We start from the raw sequence: 11275 nt of genomic DNA on the forward strand, positions 1-11275 counted from the left end.
CCATGATGAACAAACACCAATGGATTCTTTATCAGCTTAGGCGTTTTAGTGATGGGGGGTGACCATGCGGTGGTCTGCACCTACCTGAAATGCAAGGGATGGATTTCTCTCTGGCTGGGAGAGAGCAGTTTCTAAGCATAATCTAAGTTCATGGAGTTGTACTGTTCCTTTTGACTGGTGGACTTTCAAGGCCAAAGTGATAGGGCACAATTGTGTTAGTGTCTGTTTGGAAATATTTTGAATAAAACTCTGAATTAAAAAATAGATCATAGAAGGCCATATAGTCTGGTAGAATTTTAAATGTAACTCAGAAAAGAAAGAGAAGGAAAATAGTAAGTGGTTAAGCAATCCATACATAATGTGATGAAAGCGTGAAGAAGGTAAGAGGATGAAAAACACAAAATTTATGACAATGGCAGTTGTGTGTGGGGGCAGATGGATCATGCAGGAGTATTTACTGACAGTGTCATCTCTGTCATTAATATTTTATTTCTTGGATTGCATCATAAGTTTGCAGGTTTAGCAGTGGTTGATGGGAAAATTTCCAGAATTACTAAAATCATCTCTGGAAACTAGTTTGCTTGGCCTGATCATAAATCAAAATTTATTTATCTCTAGCACTCCACAAAGGATATTATGGAAACATCTGTGACCATATGTTCAGGGGAAAGACAACGTCCCAGGTGACTTCCACGTGAATCAATTTGCTTTTACATCAATTCTGTTTTCAATAATATTTGTTTACCATTTTAATACTAGTAAATTCTTTATGAGAAATTCGAAAGCCCATATATCTGAGACAAAACCTTTGGGTAACTGTCATTTGAATTGACCGCCTTAGAGATGAGTTAACTTCTATTGGCATTATTGCACAAGTTTTGGTGATATATCACTAACTGTGACTCCTCTTAGAGTAGATTGTAAGGCAGAGAATTTCTCTCTTTTTCTTCTTTGTTTTGTTTTTGCTTCCTTCCTATTTTTAAATGCTGTGTGGCTTGCGGCCTTGGCTTTCTTTGCTTTGAAGTTTGTACCAAATCAATTGGGCTTATTGCCCAGATAGAGATTAGAATTGAAAGGTGAGTAGATAAATTATACTAAGTTTTGATCTAAGGGCCTTTTCAGGGACTAGCTGCCCATAAAAGGTCAGATTTGTGAGTTTTCAACAGGAAGTATCCTGAACTTGAAGAAAGAAATACAGATTTCCTGAGCTCAAATACAAACTCCAAATATCAGATGCTTAAGACCTGCTGTGGTCTGTTAGCTTATCTGAATCTCCTTTTCCTTTGTAAAACGGAGAGTAAAATTGATCAGCATTTTTTCCTTGTGGCTTAGTGAAGTAAATATGAGGTTTTGTAAATAGCAGTTGCCACGCTAATGCATAATTTACTGTTATCCTCAATTTTTTCTACTTCTCATCACACCTATGTACCTCATCCCTCCCAAAGTCCTGCTCATTTGACTCCCCAAGTACCTCACAAATGTGTCTGTTTGTCCTTGTTATCAACAAGCTAGTCAAAGCAACTGTTTTCTTCCCTATAGTTTGTGGCTACACCTTCCTATAGCTGTTCATACTTCTCTGTTATGTGATCAATTTTCCCAGCTGGAGACAGATAGCTTTAAAAGATCTGGAGGCAGTCTTTCAAAAATGCAAATCTGGTTATAGCACTCTTTTGCTTAAACTCCTTCACTAGCATCATGTTATTATCAATAAGGACTGAAATCTGAAGTGAGCTTAAAAACTACACATTATTCGCCTCAGTTTGCTACTCCTGTTTTATCTCACCCTGTATTGCCTCTCACTTTTTGCATTATTCTAGCGCTAACAGAAAGGAAATTCTTCTAAATCTACTTCCTTGGGTAGTACAGATTTCAATACAGTAACCACATTCAATAAATCAAAACCTCTCATTCAAGAAAATGAGATTCAAAAATAAAATAAAATACAGGAAAAAAAGGTGAGGTGATAAATACTGGGAAAACCAATGGGTCTCTGCCTGATTTTTAAAATTTGTTTTTTATTTTCTTGAATTCAAAACTGTTTTGAAGATAATTCTTAACATACTAGCTTTAGGGAAGTGTTTGAGAGGGAAGTGGAAGGCACTTGGATTGATGGGCCTGGGAAACCTTCATAAGCTCACAAATATTGACAGAATGACATTTTACTCTTCCGAGTAGTACTTACTTCTAGGTAATGGGTAGGGAAATTTAGTATGTTGCCTGTCTTTTCTAAAACATTTCTTATGCTTTGACATGTTGAGTTGGATTGATTCACCTGTGTAATTGACAAGTATAATTTGGTCTTAGTGTAATTGGTCTTTCCCTGGAGTGCTTATCTGACAACAGATCAATTATTGGGTTGGTCCTGCCTTCTACCCACACATAGATCAGAATGTATGTAAATTTTTCTAGAAATGAACTTATTAACCATATTAATCTGTAAGGATGCATGCGAAACCCAAGCACAGTTACCCACCCTTCTGTGTGTGTGTACACACATCCACAAATGCACATTTCTGCCTCAGGCTACACATGTTAGCACATACAGAATTGGGTGTTCATTCATTGAATTGTTTCTGTTAATGATAATTTTATTTCCTACATGTTCACTAGTATTTTTAAGGTGCAAATGTAAACTAAGCAAGAAAGATTGTTATGATTGGTTTTCTTAACAGCCAGCCAATCAGAAAAATGTCAATTTTCTTTTACTCAAAGCAGATACTCTTTAGGGGCTGGGGACATAGCTCAGTCCTGCCTGTCAGGTGCCTGGCAAGTCCTGACATGTCACTGTGCCTGCCCGGCAAGTGTGAGGTCGTGAGTTCGATTCCCGGTATCCCCCCCTCAAAAAAAAGCAGGTGCTCTCCTCAAAATAAAAATTAGTCTCTTTCCCACTAATCTCTCAGCTCCAATTCGTCTCTCTCTCCAATTACTATCTGAGTTAACATCCTATGAAACAAATCACCCTCTTGTTTGTGGATCTTCTTAGGTCCACATTACTGAGGGGAAAAAAGGCCAAATTCATTTTCCTTTCTATTCTCCCCCAACTTAGCATCCCGCCATTCTTCTCTCACACGCCTGAAGTGTCAGTCACAGCGAGCTTCCCAGCGTTTTCCACACACAAATGCATCCTGTCACAACTTGGGGATTTTCACATTCTACTTTCTGTTCCAGGGACGCCCTCATCTTCCTTTGTATCTACAAAAATGCTATTTATCCTGGAAGGTCCAGCTAAATGTCACTTCTCACTTTCAACATTCTCTTGATTTCTTTAAGCCGAGCAAGTTAATTCTCTTCTTCTGGAGCACTGAGTCACACTGCGGGTAAACCAGTAACTGATCTAAGTTCTTATCAGTTGCTCACATTTTCCCCTATTGTTATATTCTTTGAGCTAAGGACCCTGTATTAGGATTCATTGGAATTGTTATAACAAGAACAAATAGATAAGTAGATAAAACAATACGACAGGTACAGCAAAGCAGGTTTTCTACCATCCATCAGATCATATGTAGTTCACTATGCGTTTGTCAACTCTACAATATCTATCAGGGCATAAATATTTTCATTTTTCACTACTCTGGCCTCCAAATACAGCTGCCGCCCAGGCCTTTTATGGGAGTTACTCTAGTTTCTGCCATTTCTAGAACAGGCCAATCTGAAGTATGGATATTTTTATTATTAAAGTTGCATAATTCCATCACATTATAATTAGTCTTTATTTTCTCTCCTTTCCAGACAATGAGAGAAAAAGAAACGAGATGAGGAGAACGTGGGAGACCAAGAATTGACAGCTTGCACCGTTTTCATCATGTTGGCTTGGAGACTGGGAGACACAGTTGTGCAATGTCTGTTAGTGTTTGCCGGCTCCAAACACGGCAATGCTGAAAATGGAGGACAAAAAATGGGCAGAATGTGTGGCTTAATACCACAGAACACAGCATTGGTTCATATCAGGAATCATTAAGCTTGATGAAAGACAGCTGAATTACAAAAAAATACAGACCTGTAAATTACCTAGTTTTACTCTCTCATTTTAGAGGTGTGACAGTTAAAGAACTTGTGATTTTGTAGATTTTACTATTATGACCGGTGTCTTGTGTTCACAAGCATATTAGCAAATGTTTTTAAAGTAATAAAATTACCATCATCATTTGAAGGAAACCCTAATAGAAGATTGGACTTTTTAAAGGGAGGAATTACATCTGCTTTATTGTACTGAAAGCCTTACTGTAACATGTTCCTTTATGTCCAGGGAGACTAATAGGAAAACAGAAAAATAAAATGAGCATGTTTGGAATGAATAAAGCATCAGTTGGACCATAATAAAACACAATTTAGAAAAAATTAACATTTTTTTTTTCAAATAATTGCTAATATTTCTCTTAGATGTAATCCAGGTACATGACACAAACTTGACAATTCCAAGATGGTAACATGAGTGGGAAGCATAGCTCCACCCTTTCCCTAATCATCCAGGTTCCCTTCTTGGGGGAGCCATTTTTATCAGTGTCTTTCCATCCCTTTGGGGATACATTACACATCTAAAGATAGAATTTTATCTCTTCATTGATTGTAGAGATTTGATAAGACATATTTTAAATAAGAAAAGATACATACATACCTGGAAAAATGAGCTTCCCTCCCATAAATTAAAAAGATCTTCAAAATGTATCCCATAATTTTCAAAAAGCCCTGAGTCTGGCCCTTCCATGGTATATATCAACCTAACTTTGATTTTGCTCTCTCGATACACAAGCTTTCTACCAATTTTTTTTTTTTTAATTTTAAAGACAGAAGAACGGAAACCTATTAACAAACACACGTACATTTACAAAACAACACAAAAACAATACAAGCAATACCGAATTTCAGACAAGGTGACAGGAAATTAACAGTGGTGGCTGTATTACATACTGATATCTTCAAGCTGGTTGCTCAGATAAACAAATATAAGCATGTGAGATGGATCAAGCAATTACACATTAACTGCTCCTTTCCACAGAGCAACCGAAGGCCAGGCCGGCTCAGAGCTGTCGTCCTTGCGCTGCCTATTCTCTGCACCTTAAGCATTTCCTTGGAAGCCGTTTACATAGCCGACCCCTTGCTCTCAGAGTTCTGCGCAGTAAACGGTTCATCCCCCCGCCCCCCGCTTCCATGTCCGTGAGAACACGCTGTGTAGATGGAGACCTCTGCAGTTCTCGTCTTCATTTACCTGTGTGCAGCCCTTGTTCCGCGGGAGCACAATCTCTGCTGAAGCGAAGGTGCGTCTGCCGCGCTCACGGTTTATGTTGTTCATTTCCTATACCGAGAGTCTCTCCTGACACACAGTTGGGATCCCTAAGTATTTAGTAAAAGACAAAAACAAAGCAGAGAACAATAAACAACTCTTCTGTGAAGTCTGTTGATTAACTAATCAGAGCCCCATTCCCTATCACTGAGGTATTTTGCCAATCTTCTACTCACAGAGATGCATAAAATTAAAAAATTATTAAAATTGTGAAGAAAGATATAGTGGCTCTTTTCTTTTTCTCCTGACAAATAACACAGGAGACAAATAACACATTTCAGCTATGGAAACCTTTCACTTCTTTGTTATTTCCCATAGCAAATCATAAATTTCACAAATTTTGAAAATGGCAATATATTTTTCGATGATTTCCTGTATTTATATTTATTTTTTGCAAACTACTTTGACACTCAATAGATCAGTCATTACCTAGGAAATGTGACCAGTATTAGTAGCAAAGCATTTACCAACAATCTTTTGAAACTGAAAACAGATAATATTTCAATGATTCAACGATCAAAAAAAGATTAACGATAGTGTTAAAGACAAAATGAAATGAACATCAGCAAGGCGTTGATTCAATTATCTTAGAAGTTGATCTGTTCATGTTAATTCTTCCTACATCAGCATTTTTCACAATGTGATAAAGGGAGAAGCTAAATACTCATGATCAAAATGTGTAATATGGAACCATATTTGGCTGTAAAGGAATTAATATCATCAGATAGTATTAAAAGAAAAGTATTTAGAGTAACCAATGTTTTTCTTAAGTAAAGTTTTTTTGTAACTTTTGAATGTAAGTAGACTATTCATTACTATAAATATTTTCTAGCTTCTTTCTTTGAAAGATTTTTTGGTTAATTTTTTCTAAAATTTTAATTTTTTATATTTCTCAAATAATTTGTCATTACTTTTTTATTTAATACTTCAACAAACCGTAGTCATTCATATAAACTCTTGAACAAAACTAAAGATTATTGTGAAACAGCTAGCAATAAAATTCTTTATTTTCTATTTCTAAACTCCAACAGTGAGTTTCTAAATCTTAATTTTCTCCCCAATTGAACCATATATTTTCTAATACACAGTAAATAACTTGTAAAATGTATTTACTTCAATTATTTTGTTATTAAATACATTAATACAGGTTTTAGAAGATACTTTTATATCTTAGAAAGGTTTTTAGAAAAAATTTAAAAGTAGATGTAGGATAAAAGAGAAAAAATCATTAAAAATGTGATGAACTGATAATATATTTTTCTCTCTCATTCTGTCTCTCTTTTTCTCTCCCCTTTCTGTTTGTGTGAGTGAATATATATAACCATATATGTATATGATTTATTTCTAATTATTTTTACATATATGTACATGAATTTATATACATTTTTACAAAGTAATTTTATATGTGGTTTGTAACCATTTTATAAACTAGTCTACTGTGAATATATTCAAGTGCATAAATGAACATATTTATTAAAAATATAGGAAATTGTCATATATCTTAGCACTTATTCAACCCATCTTTGCTGCATATTATGATTTTTATTATGACAGAGTCATGTTATTATTTTTATTATGACAGAGTCTATTGTACAAATTCCTGGCCTGTATTATGGTTGAGAACTTTAATGTTTGGTCAACTATTTTTATGTATTCTTCCAACCTTTCTCCCCTCTCTGGTGAATCATTTGTTAAAAAAGTTTGACGAATGATACAATGTTAGTTTTTCTAGGAGGATTACATGAAGATATTTCTGATAATACTCACTAAGCATCCCCCACTACTTTTAAGTGCCCAATATCATATATTGGCAAAATAATTTCATCAGTATATAAAAGGTGTTAGACTTCTATATTTCTATGTGCCAGGAAAGATGAGAAAACAAATTATTTAAATATAAACTTTGGGATTTCACTATTTTAATTCACAATTATTTACAACTAAATTTACAAAAAGTGAATTTCTTCTCTAACTTGCAATAGCCATCTGACACAGGAATTGAACAAAAATTAAAATTCTTGCTGGGCATGATGGCGCACACCTGAAATACCAAGATACAAGAGGCTGCGGCAGGAGGATTGCTGCAAATTGGAGGCCAGCTGGAAGTGCATAATGAGACCCTCTCTCAAAAAGACAAGCAAAATTTAAAATTCTTAAATTGATTCTCCAAGTGCTTCCCCCTTTATCCCATAACTAGAATTCTGTTTTCCTTCTTGCAAATTTTCCTTATACGTGTTTATTTAGGACAATCTTAACTTCGTGTCTACATTTGACATTCAGTAGATAATTGTTAATTCCATTCTCTATTATTTCACACTTGGAGAAGATCATTTTCATACATTTCCTATTATTTTTCACAGTAGTAATAAAATAAAACCTATCAGAAAAAATGAACAAGAGAACAACAACAGATTGATATTTCTAAACAAGGCTAAGAGAATCATTTGCTCATAAAATGTGTAAAATGGCATAATCCATGTTTAAGGTCTTTAATTCATAATGACTACTTATTTGAATGCTTAAGTTGGAAAATAAAAACACACAGTATCACAAGAAATGGAGGTACATAGCACAGAAGAGAGTTTGAGTGACTCTAAATATTAATAAATTGAATCTTGAAAAACTAGTATAAAATTCAGGGATGACCTATACAATTGATTTTCTTTGAATTGACTTCCTAATATTATTCATTATTGATTAAAGAATGTTTTCATACTTTTCTAATTAAAATTAGGCATCTATGCTATATTATTCAAATTTTATAAGAGGCATATCAATTTTTTCAAAAGTTACACTTATCAAAGATGATTTTCAAGAAGCAGAATATTATTTTCCTTCTGGCACGTCCCTGGATCCTGAAAGAAATGGAGACTGCTGGGCGATAGCCTGCCTGTCCTGAACTGCTTATTATTACACTTTCTGACTTCTAATTTTGAGAAATAACCAGCAGCCTGAAGAGATGACTGCTCAATTGGAGTAAATCTTTGTCAGCTGTTCATTTGACAGAGGATTACTATCCAGAATATATAAGGAACTCAAAATCTTTGCAACAAAAAATAATGTGATCAATAAACAAGCAAATGATCTGGGCAAATGATCTGATCATCAATGATAGAGAGGTTAAATGTGTCCAACATCTTTAGCAATCTGTGAAGTGCTAATCAAAACATCATTGAGATTCCATCTCACTCCAGTGAGAAGGACTATTATCAGCAAAGCAAAAATAACAAATGATGGTAAGGTTATGGGGGGGGGGGAGGAAACCTTGTAAAACACTAGTGGTAAGGTATGTTAGTAGAGCCACTATGGAAGACCTGAAGGTAAAAAAACTGAAAATAGAATCATGAAATGATTAAGCAACATCAGTCCTCACATATAACTGAAGGAACAAAGTTAGCATGTCAAAGAGATGTCTCTATAACTTTATTGAGGCACTATTCACAACAGCCAAGTTATAGAATCAGCCTAAGTGCCCATCAGATGATCAAAGAAAATTTCATATACATATAATAAAAAATCTTTTTTGTTTCTCCTTTCTCTTTCTTTTTCTTTCTTTCTCCTTTCTTTCTTTCTTTCTCTTTCTTTCTTTCTTTCTTTCTTTCTTTCTTTCTTTCTTTCTTTCTTTCTTTCTTTCTTCCTTCCTTCCTTCCTTCCTTCCTTCCTTCCTTCCTTTCTTTCTTTCTTTCTTTCTTTCTTTCTTTCTTTCTTTCTTTCTTTCTTCCTTTCTCCTTCCTTCTTTCCTTCTTCTGTCTCTATCTCTGGTTCTGTCTCCCTTTCTCTCTCTGTCCATCTGTCTCTGTCCCTCTGTATCTTTTTCTGTCTTTCTCTCTCTCTTTATCTTTGTGTCTCTATCTCTCTCCCCCTCCATTTCTTTATGAAAAAGATAGAGCTCTGGCTTACTTCTTGGGTAGACAAATGCCAATCAAATACTTCCATCAACACTTTGCTGAAATCATTATTCTCTTGGGAATGAAAAAAGCCTATTGTATGATCATTGGTCATTTGATAATTGACAATTTATCTAGGTAAGCAGATCATTTTTTATGTGTTAGTATTTTCTGTTAGTAATTAGCATTAAATAATTCTACCATAACTCCTTAAGTGGAGACAGACTACCCAAATTAGTCACATACCTGCATGCAAGATTAACACTCAAAAATTAATAGCACTCCTGTACACAAATAAAAAACTCACTGAGATAGAAATTAGGGAAACTACACCCTTCACAATAGCATCCCTCTGAAAAACACTTAGGAGTTAATCTAACAAAAGAAGCAAAAGATCTTTGCATTGAAAACTAAAATACTCTGAAAAAGTAGATTAAGGAGGATAAACAACTGACATATTGAAAGTGGGCATACTCCCAAAATTGTTGTACAGATTTAATGCAATCCCAATCAAAATACTATTGCATACTTCACAGAACTAGAGAAAACATTCCTAAAATGCATTTGGAGCCAGAACAGACCTAGAATAGCAAAAACATTTCCGGGTAACAAAGGCAAGGCAAGGTGTTTCACAATCCCTGACTTGAAATTATAATGCAGAACTACTGTGATAAAAAAAAAAAAATTAAAAAAAAAAGCACCGTACTGCAGAAAAACTGACCCAAGGATTAATGGAACAGAATAGAAGATGCAGAAACAACTCCAAACACACAGAGACACTTTATCTTTGACAAAGCGACCAAACACATTCACGAGAAGAATGACATCCTTTTTAATAAATGGTGCTGGAAAAACTGGCTTTGCACATGCCAAAGACTAAAACTAGACCCATGTCTTTCACCATGCACTAAACTGAAATAAAAATGGATCACAGATCTAAATATTAAAACAGAAGCACTAAGTCTGTTGTGGGAGAGGCTAGAAAGAACTCTTGAAGACATAGGTGTAGGTAAAGACTTTGTGAACAAAATGCCAGTCACACAGGAAATATTACAAAGTATGAACAACTAGGGTCTCATCCTATTAAAAAGCTTTTATATAGCAAAAGAAATCATCAAGCATGAAGAGACAACCCAGAGTGAAAAATAATTTTTGCCAGCTGTTCCTCAGACAAAGGACTAATATCTAGACTATGTAAAGAACTCAAAAGAAATTGTACCCTGCAGATTTAAAGACCAAATACAGAGATAGGCATTTGAAATGAACAGACACTAGTCCGATGAAGTAGAAATGGCAAATGAGTATACAAGAAAATGCTCAGTATCACTTGTCATTCGAGTGTTGCAAATTAAAACAACACTGAGATTTCATCTCACCCCAGGAAGAATGGCTATCATTAAGAAATCAACCAGTAACAGCACCAGGACCCTGCCGCCATTACAGACGGAGTCCTGGCCTTTCTGCTCCCACAACAGAGAGGAGGTTTTCACTCAGAAGCCACAGGAACTTCTCTGGCGGTGGGCAGGGTGAACAGACTCTCAACCCCGTGCACCCTGAGCCAAAAGAGACAGTGTTCCAGGGAGTCTGTGCTCACCCACACCGCCACAGTTCCCAGCTGAAATGCTCAGAAAGAGCCAGGTATTTCCCAGCTACTCCCTGAGGGCAGAGCGTGCACATCAGGACCCCCACCACCATTACAGACAGAGCCCTGGCCTCCCTACTCCCATGGCAGAGAGGCGGTTTACACTTGGAAGCCCCAGGGTCTTCTTTGGCTATGAGCAGGGCGAACAGACTCTCAACCCTGCACGCCCTGTGCTGAGTGAGTGAATGCTCCAAAAGGCACTCACTAGCGGTTCTAGTCTGAGCTTTGCCTTTTCCTAGACACCCTAGCCAGTCGAAGGCTGGGAAAGTCTGTAACCGATACCCATCTGGGCTGCAGCTGGATCCTGTATGTATCCTGATCTGACTGGAGACATAGATTCAGGTGGTTCACAAACTGTAGATCCTGCAGTTTGTGTCTGAATTATACCTATACCCTAAATTACCTGGGGACATAGATCATGGACCGGGATTGCCACACCAGTGCAACCCGAGTCAGGTTGTGCAC

General features: G+C 36.1%; 1 long non-coding RNA gene across 2 annotated transcripts in view; it reads right to left on the reverse strand.

Annotated features, from left to right (window-relative positions):
• The window catches only part of LOC102016528, a 36974-nt gene that overhangs the window by 19585 nt on the left and 6114 nt on the right, over positions 1-11275 (reverse strand). For both annotated transcript variants that reach the window (XR_262239.1, XR_001235496.1), the window contains exon 2: positions 5207-5331. This is a non-coding gene — a long non-coding RNA (uncharacterized LOC102016528). The remainder of the gene's footprint in view (positions 1-5206; positions 5332-11275) is intronic.

The sequence above is a fragment of the Chinchilla lanigera genome, unplaced genomic scaffold (genome assembly GCF_000276665.1).
Source record: "Chinchilla lanigera isolate Chin_1 unplaced genomic scaffold, ChiLan1.0 scaffold00043, whole genome shotgun sequence".
Classification (NCBI taxonomy): Eukaryota; Metazoa; Chordata; class Mammalia; order Rodentia; family Chinchillidae; genus Chinchilla; species Chinchilla lanigera.